Consider the following 19,545-nt stretch of genomic DNA (forward strand, 5'->3'; position numbering starts at 1 on the left):
TATTTTTGAATAAACTTTATTCAATTAAATATTGTGTTGTTAATATACTTTTTCAGGGTTTTGATTGATCTATATGAAAGTCTTGTTGTTGTCCATGTCATCAATGATATGTCTTATTAGTGGTCAATATGAATGTGTGTGCACGCACGCACGCACACTTGCGTGTGTTTGTTTTGTGGGTGACTAAATTGGAGAGAAAAAAATTAGCGATTAAATTAATTATTAATTTTATGTTTACAAACATTGATTTTTTCAGGATCTCATTGCTTGGATCTTCATCACTCAAAACAAAGTTATCCAGATTGATTGGTCTTCTTGTTGGACAGGGACAAGTTCATCGGGGGGCAGCCTTGGGCTGTGATACATAATTTCTATTAGTGGAATCCTTAACATGTACCCTAAGGGCACAAGTTAACATTTTCCTTAAATACTAGACTTTCCACCCGTGCTGCTGCACGGGTCATATACAATGCAAAAACAATAGAGAAAAGCAAAATTATATCGCCAAGTCGCAACTTAATATTAAAATGGCGTAACTTTAAAGACAACAATAATTACTGTTGTTAGTATTCCTCGTACATGAAAATATAAAATTAAAATATACGTCAATGCAACCGTGATTACCGAACATTTCCTATAGATCATGTATAATTGGCTTGTATATAGAATATGCATATTATACATAGGATTAAATCTTTGATTGAAATATAGTTATTGTACATGTTTAATTTTGATTTCAATAGGATGAATGAAAATCATTACAGACATATTGAAAAACACTTGAATAATGAATAAAATAAAAAGAAATCAAAATTTTTCATTGAGTTCAAACATATTGATCACTACAAACATTGGCAGAATGCTTTAATAAAATAGATAGTCTGATACTCAAAATAGAAATAGCTAAACCAAAATTCACAACATAGTTGACTCAAAAATACATTTCTTTAATTCTAGTAACGCCTCACAGTAAAACAAAGTCTCATTTTTCCCAACAACAGAAGCACCGATCTTGATAGGAGAACTTTCTATAGAATTCTCGTGCCTCAATCATCCACTTCCACTGGTTATATTGTCTTGATCCATAAATAAGTATGCAATCCCACACATGTTGCCATAATCATCAACCAAGACTACTGCAGTAGCTTTCTTGTCCAAGATTGATTGACAAAATCCCTCATATGCCAACATCTTCAAAAATAAATGAGATAGTGAGTATATGCATCGTATATGCATCATATTTGTCTTTTTAGGGATTGTCATGACATATTTATTGCTTAATTCAACTTTATTCTTGAAAAATAACAATTATTCTATATTGTATAAGTTCCCAGTGTACAATGAGCTTTGCCTAAGATGAGGCTTATTGTTAATGAGAAAGCTCATATTAGACAGAGTATTGAGAAAGTTAAACTAATAATCTTTCAATAGTTTCTATTAAGAGACTTTTCAAAGAGCAAAGGTGAAGACAATATATAACAAAAAAATGAAAATTTAATCAATATCCGAATTGATGACGCATTTGTGACTGCAATGAATTCAAGTATTAATTTATTTCATCTAACATTCAAGCACAATCAAAAGAAATATAATGAATTTCAAGCCTAGATACACAACTATATGTACGATATTTGGGAAGAATAACCAGCCCAAGAAAAGGAGGAATAAAAAAAGAAAAAAAAGTAAAATACAACATTTTATGCAACTTGTACCACTCTTTAAAGCCTAGATACACAACTACATGTACAATATTATAAAAGAATGACCTACTAACATGAATTTCCTCCTGGATTTGGCAATTTTTCTGCATGATAAAGAAATGAAATAATTGGAATCTATAGCTACTTAGAAACTGAAAATTTCAATTGAGAAGAAACCAAAAAGTCATGCATTCACAAATTATGCAAAGATGAAGATTAATTGATTCACATGAGAATAATGAATAAGATGGAATGAAAAGATGCATGATTATTCCGAGTGAGAAGAAAAAATTAATTTGAGAAGGAATGATGCCTTTTGGTTTCGTGACGATGAGAATTGGAGTTTTGTCTTTGAGTAGTGGGAGCATTGATGGAAATTACACAACAAATAGAGTCTTATAAACCTTTTTCTCAAATTACAACCTCAAATCATAATCCAAGACTCATGGTTTTTCTTATTTGAACCATATTTGCAGAACCTATAAAGTGTAGATAGAAACAATCTCATTATCATTATTACAGAATAAAATGAAATTAAAAGTAAGAAGAGAATGAGATAAAAAAAAAAGTGAGTTTGATGTTCCCAATCACTTTGGGAACATGCTCTTCAAAAGAGAGAGAGAGATGAGCCTCTTACATTCCTTGAAAGGATGGCAGCGACAACACCATTCATCCTTCGTCTATGAAATCCTTTGTCTTCGTGAATCTAACTGAAATCCTCTCCTCTTGGTTCATTTTTTCTACTTCATTTCATCACAACAATGCTATAATGATGGGTGCAATTAGAACATAGTTGACTTAAATACGATAAAAGGGTAATATATATATTATAGAGATCTTTTACAAATGTAACAGCATCGGCAAAAAAACTACAACACACATCTATAATATAACAAATGTTTGACAATGTCATCATAGATATGCTGAAAATAGGTTTAAAAGCATAAATATTGGGACAATATTAGTTGCTATTAATATCAAAGGGTGGCTTAAAACTATTATACATCAACAGAATCAGAGAGAGGTTGATGCAATTAACCGAAAATGGTGCACCTCTTCAAACAAATTTTCAATAGATGGTTGTTGCAGCCATCAAAGGGTACCAAACAACATGCAGAGGTTCCTTCAAAAACAACCTGAAAAAAATATAGTGTTGGAAGTTCAATATATATGTTTTATGATAGTTGCAGACACAAATTGTTCTACATATGAAAATATCTGAATTATGTTTTTAATATATGTGAACATACCTGTTTGGATGACTTCATTTTAACGCATCAAAAGAAGGCAGCTGCCATTGTTGTCTGCTAATAATGCAAAAATTAACCTGTAAAGTTGGATTAGAAATAGAACAAAACTAAGATTTGCTTCTTATACAAATTCCGCAATCTGTATTATGTGGAATATGATATAAACACAAACCTGTGCAGTTCTCTGATACACCTATCAGCCAAGCAGTAACATGGAAAACACTGAAGTTTTGACAACTCACAAATTGCAGAAAACTTCATGGAATATGACATTTGATGTAGTGCTGATAGAATTGTTGTCTTCATCTGTCAATAGCTATTTCGAACCTTTTCTGGATGGGTCAATAGACTTGGAATTGGAATTGCAAATTAACTCAACGGTGAGTCCTGAAACAACATTCTTATCAAAGCATCTGACTTAATTCCCTGTTAACCTGTTTTCATATTCAAAATAATACAGTTTTAGCATCAATTTGTTTCTGTTAACATATATAAATAAATATGTCATATGGCAGGTTGATGGAATATGCATCTTAAAAGAACAAACCTATAATCAATATTCCTTTCAAGCTACCAAACTATCCACCGGACTAAAACACTATTTGCGTTTTTGCAATGCCACCTGATTTTTCTATGAAGCGTATATGGCCTGAAACATATCATACACACTGAATACAGCTGCACCTCCACAAACAATCGAAATCATCAGTCACAACTGATTGTTTGAAAGAAAAGATTCAAACAAATAATTGTACGACGTCGTCTGAAAAGTGAAAAACGCATTAAGCATAAATTAGTTACATATAAAAATCATTATAAAAAGAAGTTAAACATCAGAACAGGAGGACACATACCAGAACACCGGATGTAACATCATCGACACTTAAGAATTTCGCTGCACAAAATTTGAAATTCACAGTGTCATGTCTGTATGGAATATGAGCTTTTTTTTTATCACAAACTCGGAATCCGTCCCTTCTGGAAACATGACACGATTTAACTTAAGAAACAGCGGAGGAGTGTGAACTGGATACTTAATTTCCTCACCGTATCGATTTTTCACCTGCACCACGAACCTTGACGGCTGCACAGAGATAATGGTCACAACAGCCCCCCACTTCAAGTCATATAGCTTATTCAATTTATGCCATCCATGAGTGATACACAATCGACCATTCTTTTGCTCAATGACAACCTCAACTTGGTTAAAAACAGGGTCATTCAAAACAGCAAAACGCCACAATTAAGGGCCCAATGTCTCCACTAATAGCCTCGGGAGAACTGTAATAGGCTGTGGACACGAATCACAACAGTGGGTTAATGGTTTACATTCCAACATGCATATGTTTTTTTTTTTTTTTGCAAAAAATCAATAGATAAAAAGGCAAATCTTTCAATAAGACAACTTAAATAGTGGGTGATGTAACACACCACTTTTGGATTGAACTCTAAAGTAAAAGTTTGCCACTTTAAGCGAATTAGCTGATGAAAACTGTCATCCCGGTCCGTCCTGCTCCAGTCAACAATAGCTGCAAAAAAACCACAACAATAGTTAAACCAGCAGGAACATGTAAATAAGGTACATAACATTAAATAAGGTAAATAAGGATATCTAAAACTAAAACCTTTTGAAAGAATTTAGTATCCCTTAAAACTATTCACACTTGACCACTAAACAAAAAGAACACCAACTGAGAAACACAAATGCAGTCACCACGACACATACTTAATCAAAATGGGATTGGAAACAAACATAATTAGCAAATAAACTATACTGATTTTTGTAAATCAATTATCACGATAAGAAAGATGAATTTTTAGTTTGAGAGATAAAATTGCACGATGAATGATAGTGCTAATGGCGAAAATAGGTAAACTCTAAGCAGTGATCAATATGGTTAAGCTGAAGTATTAAAAGAAGCTCATTGATGTATGAACTGTGGCAAATGAGAAGTGATCTCAGAATATTATTTGACCAATCAAATGTGATATGCATCCCAACATACCTACACACATATACACAATTTTAGATTTGAAAGAAACATCACAAAAAATTTAGATCGAGTTATTAGTCTAATGGATTTTAAAAAGTAAGAATGGCAGAACTAAGAATCCCTCAAGTTCTCATTGTAATTAAGAGAATATATAATATGTTGGTACAAAAATTTTAAAAAATTAATATAGAGCTATTTTAAAACCTACAATCAGATAACAGAGAGTTTAAAACCCAACACCAACATTCAAAATTATGGTAATTTTTTAACAGTACAATAGGCCAATAGAAAAAGGAACAACGACCTTCACTTACCGGCGGCCACCGCCGACTATAGAAACTTGTCGTCGTTGCTGCTTACGTAATGGAGAAGAAAATGAATTCATATCCTATGAAGTTCATCACTACAAATGCCTCTGCTGCAACATTTGCAAAAAAAAAAAATAATGCAAAGATTAGGTTATAGTACGGAAGAAAAAAAAACATAAAATTTAGATGAAAATGATGAAATTTGGATGAGAAGAAATCAAACGTTTTTTGAATCAGTAAGCGGAACGGATTAGCGTTTTTTGTGTTTCTGTATAGGAAGGATTCAAAATCGAACCTTCTGGACTCAGTGATGGAGGAGAATCAGAAGATTGGGGTGAGAATCTAAAATTGCTAATGGTGAAGGACGATTGAGAATGGTTAATCCATCTGAAGGATTGGAAACGTTGTCGTTGGTGGCGCCGCCGGTGGTTTAGAAGATCGGCGATAGGAGTTCCGATTGAGTGTCGGTAAGTGGTGTGAAGAAGCCGAAGCAATTTGGATGAAGAGGAGGCGGTGAAGGAGTTTGTTTGGGTGGAGTGTGAAGAGGAGATGGTGAGATGCTTGGTCGCCGCCGATGGATGGGGGGAGAGGGTTGGCGGTGGTGATGATAAGAGGAAGAAGAAGAAGCAGCGGGTTGAAAATAGGAGCACGCGTTTACTACATCGTTTAGGAGATTTTGTTAAGCAAAGGAGCAATTTTGAAACATTAGGGTTAAAATAATAAATTTATGCATTAGGGTTTAGGTTAAAATTAGGGGTAAAACAATAATTGTAGCCATTAGGGTTTTGGAAAAATTAGGGTTTCAAAATTGGCTTGGGACAACTTTTATATATAGATAGATTATATGTTAACTATAAGAATAGTGACAAACATTTATATTGTATATGTTTTATATAATAAATTATAATTAGTATATTATAATTAGTCTCGTAAGTACATTTCACAAGCTTTCTTGATAATTAGCAATCGATTTTGTCATCTTAAACTAATTTGGATTTATTTATAAAGATGAAACTTCGATTATTATGGTGTTGTTTTGTATACTTGTGTTTATTCTTTTATGCAGGGTTAATTACTACAAAATGCATGTCGAACATCTATAGTCTTAACAAGGTGAAGTTTTTTTATTTACTGGTCATTGGACAAGTTTTGTTTTTGGTGTGCTTGTTACATGTTAAATCTGTTAGTTCTCACAGAAATTTCACTGTTCACCGTAAAGTTTCATTTTTTTCAAAGTTATTTTATGCATGTCAGTTATATGTTGAGAGGCTAGAATTGAATAGAGTGCCACTTGAGAATGTTTAGAGACTATGTTTGAATTTTATATATGTCGTGCCACTTGAGAAACCACTTTCTGTCACTTCCATTCGTGTGGTTTATTTTTTATTTATTTATTGATTTCTTGTTGGAATTCGCTGCAATGTCATTGTTTTTTTTTTTTTTTTTTATCAAGGCTATCATCAGATGTAGATGATATCATTGAAAGATATGAATTACAATTGCTATTTTATCTTCATTCATCTTTAGCAACACTTCTTATTTAACATCTAACATGTCAACCACAAAACTCTAAATTTGCTCTGTAAACTTTTATTTTCCCACCTAAAAGATTACATTGTTGGTTAATATTCCTCTTGTTTCCGAAAAAAATCTGAAAATTTGAAATCTTGATTCAATTTTATTGCAATCAGGATGGAACTAGCTTTTGATAGTGTCAGCAATATCAAACTTAGAAGGGGAGCTTGGAATTGAAGGTTAGGGTATTCCTACCTTTCTCAATCATGAGCAGCTGAATTCTCTTGAGATGGTTTTGATCGATGAAAAGTTTTTTTTGCGCATAGTTTGTTATTTATATTGTTTATTTGTTGTTTATGTTTTTATTACTTAAATTAAATTTTAATTTATAAATAATTGAAAGTTCCCTTAGACCATCCACAATAGAGCACCTTAAATTAGGTGCTTAAATAGGTCTTCTGTGTCTACATCATTAATTTTACAGTAATACTTAATAAGCACCAATTTTCTCCAACCTAGCACCTCAAAAGAAATTATTAAATATGTCCCACAAATAATTTCATATCATTACAGTTCAACAAAATTAATTTAATTTATTAAGATTTATTAAATATGACCAACAAAAAATGAAGAGAGAGAGAGAGAGAGAGAGTGTGTGTGTGTGTGTTTCCATAACCACCATTCTTCATAGGCACCCATATATTTTACTCCACAATGGAGGTGTCTATCTAATGTGGTGCTAAATAGGTTAAACATCCACCATTGTGGATGGTCTTAGTTTTTTGTATAGGAACGAAAAATTCAAGTAACTGTTAGGAAGCAATTGCTTTGTTTGGTTCAAGAGGAAATTGTTGAAGGTGAGGTTTACAAAATGTAATTTTTTTCCTGTTGCACCTAACATTCGTGGATATAGAACTTTTGGTCATCCATGCGTTTTCTCATAAAGAAGACTAAGATTCATAATTGTAAAATCACTTTGGCTTCTAATATTTCTAAGTATGGTTTTTCGTGTGTTATTTTTAAAGTTCATAGTCAAGATTGGAATGTTTTCGTTGGAAAGTTTTTAAACTTGATTTGTTTAGTTTTATATTGTGGAAATTGTTAATGTTGATTGATTTGGGATCTGTTTGGCAAGGCCAAAAAACGAACTTATAGTTTATAGCAGATAGTTTATAAGTTCGTCTGACAAAAAAAGCTCTGTTTGGTAATAGTTTTTTACAACGAGCTTATAACTTATTTCACGAGCTTATAAGTTATTTTTCACGCTATTCCAAGTAGAGTTTGAGCTTATAGCTTATCATTTTTTCTTCCAATTTTATCCTTATTATTTTTTCTAAAATTCATGTTTACCCTTTATAATTTATTAATTTAAAATAAAAGAGATCTAATGCTACGTTTGTATATATTGCTACTCTTGTAAAGAAAAATATATATACTGTTAGGTTTTTTTTTAAGAATATATACTGTTACTTATATATAATTCATTTCTATGTGTTCGTAGTTTTTAATTCATTGCTATGATTATATATAATTTTTTTTTTAAAGATGCTATGATTATATATATATATATATATATATATATATATATATATATATATATATATATATATTGTTACTCTTGAAAAAAAAAAGTATATATACAGCTACGTTTATAATTTATTGATATCTATTTCTATTTTCTTCAACAAAATTAAACTCTCTAAACAAAATCTATTATCATTAATAATACATTCTCTTGAACGAAAAATAAAAAACACATTTTGGTAACCGTCAATTGTTACGTTTAATTGTTTTATAAAGTATTAACACTTAAATGAAAACACATTTTTTTTTTTGTCAAAAAAAAAAACTTAAATGAAAACAAATGTAATGTGTTTGCTAACTTGCATATCATTTGAAAGGAATATCTTAGGAATTGTAAGATAACAAATGGGGTTGTTATTGAGATAAATATTTTTTTGGTTACTTTTTTTAAAAAGTAATGGTTCAAAGGCTAGGTTCATCGGGCTTAGTGGTCTAGAAGTGCAGCAGCCTGTGGTCCCTCCACTGTTGAGAGCCAGAGGTATTCGCTGCTCTGTGAAACCAGCCTCACGCAGTTCCCTCTCGTCTAGGGACCAAGAGACATTTGATGACAGATAAGATTTGTAGATAAATTTTAAATTCTTTTTGATTTAATTTGTTTGAATTATTAAAACGTAATGTTATGTGTTTTAGTGCCTGTTTGGTTGTCCGGTAGATTTTCAAATACCCACGTTTAGGGCATTTCGACGCAATTTATTCTTAAAAAATATGTTTGGCTTCCAAAAAGATTAATTGATTCTAGAGGTTAAACTTGATTTTGCCTGAAGCTCACATTTGTAGCTTTTGGGATCAAATAAATTGATTCTCCTCATTAAACAATTATTTTCTATTACCAATATCTTGTTTGTCAATTATGTTCTTATTTATAAGTGAACATGCCTTTTTATTTCTCTATTACGTAACCATCCCTAGTCCTTATTATATATTGCACTGTGCTCTCATTTATATTATAAATTATGCATTTTATTTTACAATGGATAAAATTATACTTTTATGTTTTTTTACCCCCTTTGGTTCTTATATTATTAATCATTAAATTGATGAAAAAATATATACTAATTATAACTCTTATAAATTAATATTTAAATAGTACAAATTGTAGTATTTAGTCAAATAAAAAACATCCAAAATATCCCTAAAAAATTGTACACTGGCAGGATGGAGCTGTTATTGTATCAAGTAGTTTTTATGTTTTGGTTTAGGTTTAGGCTTAAATAGCTAAATAAATAAATTAATTATACACTAAAAATAAATAAATTATTTATGATATTATATAAATATGTATATGTGGGGTTGTGGGGTTGGGCAGTATAGTACCCTTACCCGTGCCCATACCCATTTAAATTTGTGGGTTCAATTGCCATCCCTATTCTCAAGTCCATTGAGATTAAGAATCAGTGATTTATCTATTTTTAATACTTATGCATCATTGTTGTTGTTTTAGTTTTGTTGAAATTTTTTATTTTAGTCAACTTGGTTGTGCTTGGGGTCGATACCAAGATTCTATTGAGCTGATAGGCCAAAGGCATCTAAAGAAGAAAATTTCTATCTAATTTACCAAAGAAGATGTTGGTTGAATTAAACGATTTACGGGACGATGAAACTTTAGTTGTTGTGCTACAACAATGGATGACTTTTGTTGAAGGTGAGCAGTGGTGGTATCCTGCTTGCAAGTGTCACCGAAGTGTTACTCTAGATTCTCGTGCTTATTACTGCCATGGTTTTGTGAAACATGTTTTTCACATATAGTCCCAAGGTGGGAATACTTTCCTTTTGTTTTGTGTAGTCAGTTTTGTATATCAAATTGATATATTATTTTTGATACAAATTGATTTTTTTAAAGAGATATTGAGGATATAATTTGAATTGTTCAGGTATAGTTCAAAGGTGAATGTCAATGATGATGATGATGATGTTGTGTTTGGCTTGTTTGATGATGATGTTAATTATCTTCTTGTTAGACTGTGTTCTGAATTGGTTGCTAATGATAACATGTATAAATTTTCCATGTAACTCTTTTATATGGTTGTCTTTTATTTTTTGAATGTATATGTTATACTTGTATTTTTTTTTTTCTTGCTCGTGTTACCAAAATGTTTTTGAAATCTTCATTGTGTCTTACTGTTTAAATATGTGTAGTCTGGAAGGGATTCTTTTTATCCTACTAAGATGCAGGTAATGAATGGGAGAAAGATGCTTTTCAAGGTGGAGAAGAAGTTTGTTACTACTTACTAATGATGGTTCTCATAGAGTGAAAAGGGTATGTGATGATGCAACAATCATGTAGTCTTTTCATTGTGATGGAGTTTATGTCACTACTGTTAAGTTGTTTTTTGTTGTATCCGAACTGAAATGTTATTTTTATCTTAACTAATGCAATGTTATAATTTTTTTTTTAAATTTTGTTGGTTGTTTGGTTTATCCAGTCATGTTCCCAGGTTGATAATCTCGAAGGTGTCAACCTTGGTGATGATGATCTTGAAATTGTTATCTCGGCGATGATAATGATGAAGTTGTCCATCTTGGTTGTTTGTTGAATCTGTTTTAGTTAATCCCCTGCGTGATGGAAGGTGTGTTTCGAAAGGAGAAGAATGTGTTGGCTCTGTGAAGAGAGCCAACACATTTTGTTTAAAATTTGGTTTGAAATATGGTCTCTCTTTGATTTTCATTTCTTTTAACACAAATTTGAATAAAAATTACTCTGATTTTTTAAAATAAAATAAACACAAAACCTATTAATAACAAATTGAGAATACAACTTGCAAAATAAGATTTTCTTCAAAAAAAAAACTTACAAAATAAGATAAGATTTTTTTTTTTGAATTACCTACGACTTGTGCCTTTTCAAATTATGATATTTTTTCGTCATGTAAAATATGTATAAACACCATAAACTTGTCATAATAGCATCCTATAGATTTGAGCCTCAAGTTTCTCTTTAGATGGAAGTGATGATTACCAAAATTGATTAAAATAATAATCAATGTTTTTATTTAAAATGGTAAAAATGATCAATTGGAACAACACAGACCCGTTGCAAAACACCAGGCAGCGCCCTTAGGAAACCCATGTTTTTCGCAATCATGAGTGAGTAATCATGACACATGACGCTACTCCATAGCAATACTTCCATGGAGGTAAGTGAGTAATTGCTCCTCCTACAATCAATAGAATATTGTCAAAAATTTCTAACACATCAAATTTTGAATTCATAAATTTATTTTTATTTTATACACAACAAGTTTGGCATATTGTATTTAACATATTAGAACAAGCTATCCCTAAAAAAAATTAAAACAAACTAGAATAATAGTCTAACACGATTATACTAATGTTCATTGAATATTTTAAAAATATTTGAGTACTTAATTTCTATTAATACTCTATATCGTTTTTAAAAATTAAATTGGTAAAACATAAAAAGGATAAAAGAAATTATTATCACTTAATTTTTAAAAATTGTCGGTAAACTAAAATCAACATTTTCTCTTCAAGGGTAGAACAAAAAACCAAATTTTGGTATCTAAAGAAAAAAAAAGCAAAGAAAACTGAATTATAAACACATAATTGCTGAAACCCTTCTATAAGGTTCAACAATATAATTTTAGGTCAAATACCTCTTTTCGTCTTTACGCTTTTTTAAATTTCAAATAACTCTTCAAGTTGTTAATTTAATTACCTTTTTAATACCTATTTGAAACTTAAAAACTCGAAAAAACTTTAAATAGGTGCATTAATTAATGAGGATTTATTTACAAGGTAAAAAACTTAAAGACTAATCCGACATTTTTGTTATACTTAAAAATCAAAAGAGGTATTTGACCTATATTCTAATATGTTATTATCAGTTCACATGAAATGAAAACAAAACCTTGCTTGTTTCCTTAAAAAAAAAAAAAAAAAAAACCTTGGTTGTTCTTTTGTATGCAATCTTAATTTGAAAATCTAAAACAAAAAGAATGTTCGAATAAATATATATCAATTATATTTTCTGATAAAACATTTTTGAAAAGAGATTATGTCTCCATGATTCCCATTGTGATAGGAGATATCTTTAAATCATTATTACGTTTTCAAAATTTATACTTGTCGAACACTTTTTTTTTTTTTGACAAAATACTTGTCGAACACTTTGTACATATATTTTTTTTATTTTTAAGGATTGTACATATTTTCTATATAAGATATATTCTCAATTTTTTTACGCAAATATATTCTCAAGGTTAACTCTTTAGAACATAATTTTCATTTCAATCTCCTTGTGTACAAATTAGAAGTACATTAAATTAACCTATAAAAATACATGGAAACATAGGCTACGGATAAATAAATATGTTACCTGTAGTGAACAAAAAAGCAATGCATAGAGTTGCAATGAAAAAATGTAGAAGGTTGATGCCGATTGCCATGTTCTCTTCAAATGTGAATCAACAAATAATTCCTAGAAGAAGCTATTTATTAAGTTTTCTACATAAAGGAGGTAGTTGTATAGGAGAGTTGGCTTGTGAACTGTATGATTTTGAAAGAGCAAATATTCAAAGAAACAAAGATAATGTGTTATGGGCAAATTATATTCTAGAAATGGAAACCATAGAGATTCTTTCCACTTTTTAAAGTTGTCCCTTTGTGTTGAAACTTCTTTTTTAATCGTTCAAGATCAAGTACTTCTTCTTTTTCAATCCTTTGTTTTTAATTATTGAATAGTTGTAGGCTCCATGCTCTGTGTTTTTCAAGTGTATTATGTTGGTATCATGTGGTTGGGGGTGGTACAACCCTTTGCTTTGATGATAGAATGCAAACCCTTTGATAATAATTTATTTTGTATTTACTAGCAGGCTTCCACTTCCACTTTAATTTTCACTTTTGTTTTGTCCATTTTTTTTTCGGTTTGCAAATCTGATAAGTTAGTTTGTCAAATTTTTGAGTTTAATGGGAATGCACTAAAATTGTTTTACACTTTCATCTAATAAAAAAAACCATTATTCTACCACGTCTAACGGTTAATTTTAAAGAGATTAATTGGAATAGACTGTCAGTGTAAAACAAGTTTACACTGTCAACCAATTAAAATCATCCAATTAAACACCTCACCATTAGTGCTAAAAAAAGAAAAAATCATATAAAATCTTTATAATAAATGCATATCTCACATTTATTTTTTTGGCTTACTATTCTGATTTTGGCATTTGATTTAGCAGTTTACAATCTGCATTGCACGATTCTGCATCTTGTTTCACCATTCCAAACCTAGTTTTCATAGAGGCTGAAGGAGATAATGATAAGTTGAAGGAAAAAAAAAATCTTTAGCATCTCTATTGCCTCCAGCACCACCCACTCCAAGGCTGGTCCCTACATGCTACATAAGGTAGATTTATGCGATGACCCCCAATTTTTATATGGAAAATTAATTTTTCGGTTTACATTGTTTTTTTTTATATTGCTCTTATTTATGCAATGACGGCAGTTTGGAGTTGCGCAAAAAGGTTCATCTACTTGTAGTTCCTGTAAGAATAAGGGTCATACCAAACGTAAGAGTGATGATATTTTGACATCCATTTGATTGACAACCTTGTTTTTCTCACTTCTTATTGGTCAAAAACAATGGAGAGAGAAAAAGGAAGAGAGAGGATAACAACATCATGTGAGTATGAGAGAGAAAGTTGTCCAAAAGTTGTCAAAAAGTGGTTGTCAAAATATCATTTCTCCAAACGTAAATGTCCAAATTTAAATCAAACGAGGTAGCTTAAAATATACATGTCCTATCTATCAATTTTATTTTTTCGATGTTAATTTGATTCTCTAACACCCTGCATTTTAGGTCTGATATTGTAAGCAATCAATTTTCAAACTCTAATTGCTGAAGCTTCTAGTTTGATTGACTAATTGGTAATAATTTTTCTTTTACTGCTACTAATAATAACCTTTTTAATTTTGATAATAAATTGTCTTCATATTCTAATTGCAGACCTTTGATCAAGTATGACCTCTCTCAAGTCTTTTAAAGTTGCAAAACTCAGCAAGTTACTTTCTGGTTTTTAGCACAAAACACATGAATATCATTGAAGCGGTTATGGAGTTTGAAGATTGGAGTCAGTTTGTTTGGATGCATTTGCTTAAGAGGTTGCTGGTCTTGTGATGAATTGATATACATTGGTTAAGATTTCAAAAGCATTGTAGCTAACTAGCTAGCTTAATGTTCTGATTTTTACTTCCTTTTATTCTTCGGTAGTTATGAACTATGTCAATGCATAATTTATTTGTATGAGTATTGAGAAAGGCTATGGTATTGACATTTATATGAATTTTCTGTACAATTGTTCTTGTTTAGCAGTGTTGCTTTTAGTGTCATGAGGACCATGATTTGGTTCATATGATTCCTTTTTATATTGGAGTGTTGTTTATTTTTATCATATGTTTAGTGTACTGATCTTGGATATATAAAAGATACACGGAGGTGCCGCAAATATACGGAACACCATAAAACAACAAAAAAACCACCATAAAACTAGTTATCAAGTAGTGAGGCCGGAGTATACATGTAACAAACTACACGCATACCCTTGCCTCACACCCGAACACCCAAAAAAATCACCCCAAACCATGCAATGCGGAAAGACAGTTGCTGGACCAGATGCTGTCACTGCAAAAAAAACAGCAGCACAATTGCTGTTACAGCATAGCTGATGCTGTCCAAAGCACCACAAGCCTGCAATCAGCACCGAAGTGAAAGGCAGAAAACCACACCAAACTCCCAAACAACACAGACCCAGCAATCCAAGGCAAGTAGGCCATGACAACCAAAATAGCCACACCAAACAATTGCTGACATACGACTGTCAAGACCTTAGGGCCACACCACTTTCCTCTCAAGGCAGGCATGAGGATTCCAACACCACTAGTAAAATAAACATGCCGGCACGAACATGCAATATATGCAACATGATTAGAGAATGGTTTTACTAATATTTGTAATTATGTGCCAGTTTCATTGATATTTTGATTACTTTATTAATACTCTATTTTGTTGATCAAAAGAAAGAAAGAAATATGAAATCAAGGAATTTGATAACAAAGTAACTTCATTTCATTGATACTCCTCAATTTGAATATTTTACTTGTGTTCAACTTTACAACCACTCATACAACTAAAGTAAAATAAATCCTTAAACCTATAAATGATGAATTCCTTATACAAAACTCTCTAGGCGTGCCACCTGCACTAACTATGCTTGGATCCATTAGTTTTTTACATATGAATACACATTTTGCAGCTTTCAAATTTTAGAATTTCCCTTCACTTCACATTTTAAGGGTTCCTTCCCTTGCAAGACAATGTCGAATGACTCTTGAAATTGGCATAATCATCCTTTGCAAGACAATTTTTGAATAATTCCTGAAATTGACATATTCATTCTCACGTCAGAAATTGAAAGAGTTAAGCTAATATTCCCAACTCATAATTGTCTATACATATTGCTTTTGCAGAATAAAAGAGGTTGAAAATCTAAATGGTGTGGCATTGAGCATTGAACAAAAACCCTATCACAACATGAACATTAGCAAAAAAAAATTAAGACTTTTACCATACAAATGGTGGGACCCCTTCCCGGACCCTGCGTATGCGGGAGCTTTAGCGCACCGGGTTGCCTTTTTTTACAAAAAAATGAGAGCTTTGGAAGGCATGTAATCATAAAGAAAGAAAGAAATTGAAAAATGAAGTTACCTGGGTGAGGCAGTGAAAAGAGGAAGAATAATGATGATTGGGACGAGAAAGAATATCAATTTCGTTTACTCAGCTTAACAGAAACAAAAAAGACATATACAAAGGTGGGAGAAGGTTAGGTCGCGTGAAAGGATGCTGAAAGAAATGTGAAGCAGGTTGTAAACCAGGAAATCAAATGTCAAAATGTGGGTTGAATGCATTTATTATAAAGATTTTATATGATTTTTTCTTTTTTTAGCACTAATGGTGAGGTGTTTAATTGGATGATTTTAATTGATTGACAGTGTAAACTTATTTTACACTGACAGTCTATTCCAATTAATCTCAATTTTAAAACAAATGAGTTTTACGGTTAATCGTAAAATAGTTTAAAACATACACTTTCTTCTAACATCAATTCTATTATCGAGTGAAACTCACGCGAGTCTCCGACCTTAAAATTAAGTTCCAAATAAAGTGGTGAGATATATATAAGTTTTACAGAATAAAAAACAAGTATTAGAGAGAATGTTAGTTTCTAGCATTTCTCTTTCAAAATATCTTTGTGATTCGGTGAAATACAAGATGGTCATTGTTGGTACATCTTCTAGTTTTTAATTTTTTTAGGATTTGATTTCTACACACCATTCGTGTAAATCTATCTTACTTTTGCATCCAATCAATCACACTATGATGTCATTCTTTAGATATGTTTCATAAAGTATATCTATGAATATATTATTAGTGTGATTTAATTGAATGCACATGTAAAAAAATTATACATTTTTAGCGCATATCTTTTTTTTTTAATTAACAAATGTTGTTTGTATTTTGTGGTCATCTATGCCTAGATTCAATCTGCCGAACTCATTGTTGAAGAAAAAGTTTAATATCATACATTGTACCCTTAAAGGCTGAATTCAAGCATGGGTCACAATAGCATAAAAGTATGGAAGGTTATGTATCTAGACGCGCCTTGAAATTTATCTATGATGAATTGAAACGCCTAAGACATTCGGCTTAGGTAAAGAAGATTGTGGTTGTGTGCAAAAGACATCGTACGGTTTACCTTGTGCGTGTATTATTGCCATGAAAAGTAAGCAAAAATTGCCTCTTGTATTGGATGATATATACCCTCATTGGAAAAGGTTGAGTGTACAAGGAGAAAAGGTTGATGATGATTTTTCCGTGATGGAGGAGTGGAATGACATTCAAGAACGTCTCAAGAAATGTCCTTACAAGATGAAACTCTACATCAAAGAGATGATGCGTCAACTAGCATTTTCGGAATCCACAAATTTGTCTCCACCTTCAAAAAAGGTGGTAACCAAAGGAGCACCTAAAAGGAAGAGGACTAGACTCAAAGTGTCATCAACGGGTCAAATTCCCTCTAAGTGGGAGACTATTGATTCTCAAAATCCGGATAGTCAACCTTCACAGACCAAAAAGTCACTTCTAAAGAGGAAAGATGCACGCCTTGACACTTACTCCCGCTCACATGCTTCATCGTCTACTTCAAAACCTTTTTGGAATATCCCATACATTTCACAAATTCCAAATATCATGAGACCTTTTGTTGAGGAAATTGTGAATGTTAAAGGGGATGGTCGTTGTGGATTCCGGGTGATAGCTAGGCACTTGGGAATGGATGAGGAAAATCATGTATTGGTTCGTCAAGCACTTATTGATGACATGCTGTCATTACGTAATTTTTAGGACTTATTGTGACATTTTGATAGAGTTCTCATGCAATTTATACTGTTCTGGAGTGCAAAAAGCTGAAATATTGAAGTCTGTTCGAAGAAAATCGCGCCACGCCAATTTCAAGCCGTGCTGCGATTTTGGAAGCAAAATCTCATCTTCCCTGTTTAAAGGAAATCGCGGCACGCCAATATATAGGCGCGGCGCGATTTTGACGGGTCAGGCCCATGACTTCTATAAATACTGCACTAATCCTGAAGAACAAGGGTGACGATTTTGGAGAGCAAAGTGCGATTTTGAGACATCGGAGACGGCTAGAAGGGCGATTTCTTCAACCTTTTACCAATTCATGTATGTTTTAATTATTTCATTGATTATGCTATTTGTAAACTCGATTATGAGTAGCTAAATCTCTTAGAGATTAGATCCGAGATGAATCTTTGTAACCCTAATTGATACATGTTGCTGTGAAACTCTATTTTGTTTATGAATTCAATTCTAGTTTATTCAATTCAATTGATCTTAATGCTTTTTATATCTTGATCACATATAACTTGATTTTGTGAGAACGAATGACCACTGACCATGGCTTTCGACTTAGACCTAATTGAATTGTTCTAATAAACAGGGTTAGTCTAGGAATAGATAATCGTTTGTTAGTGATAATAGGTTAACGTTCGGTAAAACCTTCAAGAATTATTAGACCACCTAAGGAATTAGGGGTTGTAGTTTAAGAAGAGGGTCCTAACTCAAGGGACTGATTAGGGCTATTTTGTTAATCATCGTAAATTAGAAGAGGATTCATAACAAATAGGTGCAGTAGACCAATTAGGGGAACTTAGAGGATTCGAAGGATCTGATCTCATCTTTCTCTCATATTTTCTTAATCAAATCTTTATTTTCTGCAACTTGATTTAATTAAAATCAAACCAAATCTTCTGCCTAGTGGCAAACTAAAAATAAACTTTACACATCCTATTTCTATAACGCAATTGAATTATTGAAGTTAAAAACAATCCTCGTGGGATCGATATTTTTACTACTTCGATACTATTTGGTGCACTTGCCAAACGTCTATCAAGTTTTTGGCGCCGTTGCCGGGGACTGTTGATTTATTTCAACAAGGCAATTACGTTATAATCTAGGATTTCTGCAATTTAATTTTCTGTCTTTAATTTTTATTTTTCTGTTTCAGTATTCATTTGATTACTCTTTATCGTGCAGCGCTACTAAGGTATTTTGCTGTTTATGCGAGGTAAACAGAGCTCTGACGACTTAGAGTACGATCCGAAATTGAAAGAACTGCTAGAGCACTTCGGAAAGCTGTCCGGTCGCAAAGGTTAGCTCAGTCCGTTCCACCGGGTGTTCGAGAACAAATATCGGAGCCACTCTCAACTGAATCTAAAACCATGGGAGACCCTGCACCAAGACCAAAGCTAGGAGATTATGGGTTAGCAACTCATCGCGGTCAACTGACCCACACTTTTCAACCAGCTAACCCCATAGCTTTCGACATCAAGACAACTGTCCTCAACGGTTTGAGGGACAAGCAATTCGATGGGACTGAAGCTATGAGTCCTCATGAACACTTGAGCCGCTTTGCTGAAACTTGCGAGTTTTGTGTGCAACCAGCCACCGTGATTGAAGCACAAAAGAAACTAAGGCTATTTCCTTTCACCTTGACGGGAAGAGCAAAAGATTGGTTGCTAACAATATCAAACGGGGCTGTCCAAACATGGGAAGAGTTAGAGCTGAAGTTCTTGGAGAAATATTTCCCTATGTCTAAATATTGGG

The 19,545-nt window shown here is 32.2% G+C and overlaps 6 long non-coding RNA genes across 6 annotated transcripts; 2 read left to right on the top strand and 4 right to left on the bottom strand.

The window, feature by feature from the left end:
• Positions 1-797: 797 nt before the first annotated feature.
• Positions 798-2,534, bottom strand: LOC146949624 (uncharacterized). Its single transcript, XR_015027342.1, has 2 exons — positions 2,338-2,534; positions 798-1,191 (listed from the first exon to the last, which is right to left on the bottom strand). It is a non-coding gene; the product is annotated as an uncharacterized LOC146949624 (long non-coding RNA).
• A 155-nt stretch (positions 2,535-2,689) lies between these two features.
• LOC146949625 (uncharacterized) lies at positions 2,690-5,953 on the bottom strand. Its single transcript, XR_015027343.1, has 4 exons — positions 3,498-5,953; positions 3,123-3,384; positions 2,951-3,027; positions 2,690-2,836 (listed from the first exon to the last, which is right to left on the bottom strand). It is a non-coding gene; the product is annotated as an uncharacterized LOC146949625 (long non-coding RNA).
• A 3,775-nt stretch (positions 5,954-9,728) lies between these two features.
• On the top strand, positions 9,729-10,748 carry LOC146949626 (uncharacterized). The gene is made up of 2 exons (XR_015025432.1): positions 9,729-10,104; positions 10,524-10,748. It is a non-coding gene; the product is annotated as an uncharacterized LOC146949626 (long non-coding RNA).
• Positions 10,749-11,243: 495 nt separating this feature from the next.
• Positions 11,244-12,958, bottom strand: LOC146949627 (uncharacterized). Its single transcript, XR_015025433.1, has 2 exons — positions 12,688-12,958; positions 11,244-11,506 (listed from the first exon to the last, which is right to left on the bottom strand). It is a non-coding gene; the product is annotated as an uncharacterized LOC146949627 (long non-coding RNA).
• Positions 12,959-13,390: 432 nt separating this feature from the next.
• LOC146949628 (uncharacterized) lies at positions 13,391-14,732 on the top strand. Its single transcript, XR_015027347.1, has 4 exons — positions 13,391-13,713; positions 13,813-14,086; positions 14,167-14,234; positions 14,314-14,732. It is a non-coding gene; the product is annotated as an uncharacterized LOC146949628 (long non-coding RNA).
• A 677-nt stretch (positions 14,733-15,409) lies between these two features.
• LOC146949629 (uncharacterized) lies at positions 15,410-16,281 on the bottom strand. Its single transcript, XR_015027348.1, has 2 exons — positions 16,072-16,281; positions 15,410-15,741 (listed from the first exon to the last, which is right to left on the bottom strand). It is a non-coding gene; the product is annotated as an uncharacterized LOC146949629 (long non-coding RNA).
• Positions 16,282-19,545: the final 3,264 nt, after the last annotated feature.

Source organism: Medicago sativa, chromosome 2 (genome assembly GCF_051527215.1).
Source record: "Medicago sativa cultivar Bolivia chromosome 2, Bolivia_mono, whole genome shotgun sequence".
In the NCBI taxonomy this organism is placed as follows: domain Eukaryota; kingdom Viridiplantae; phylum Streptophyta; class Magnoliopsida; order Fabales; family Fabaceae; genus Medicago; species Medicago sativa.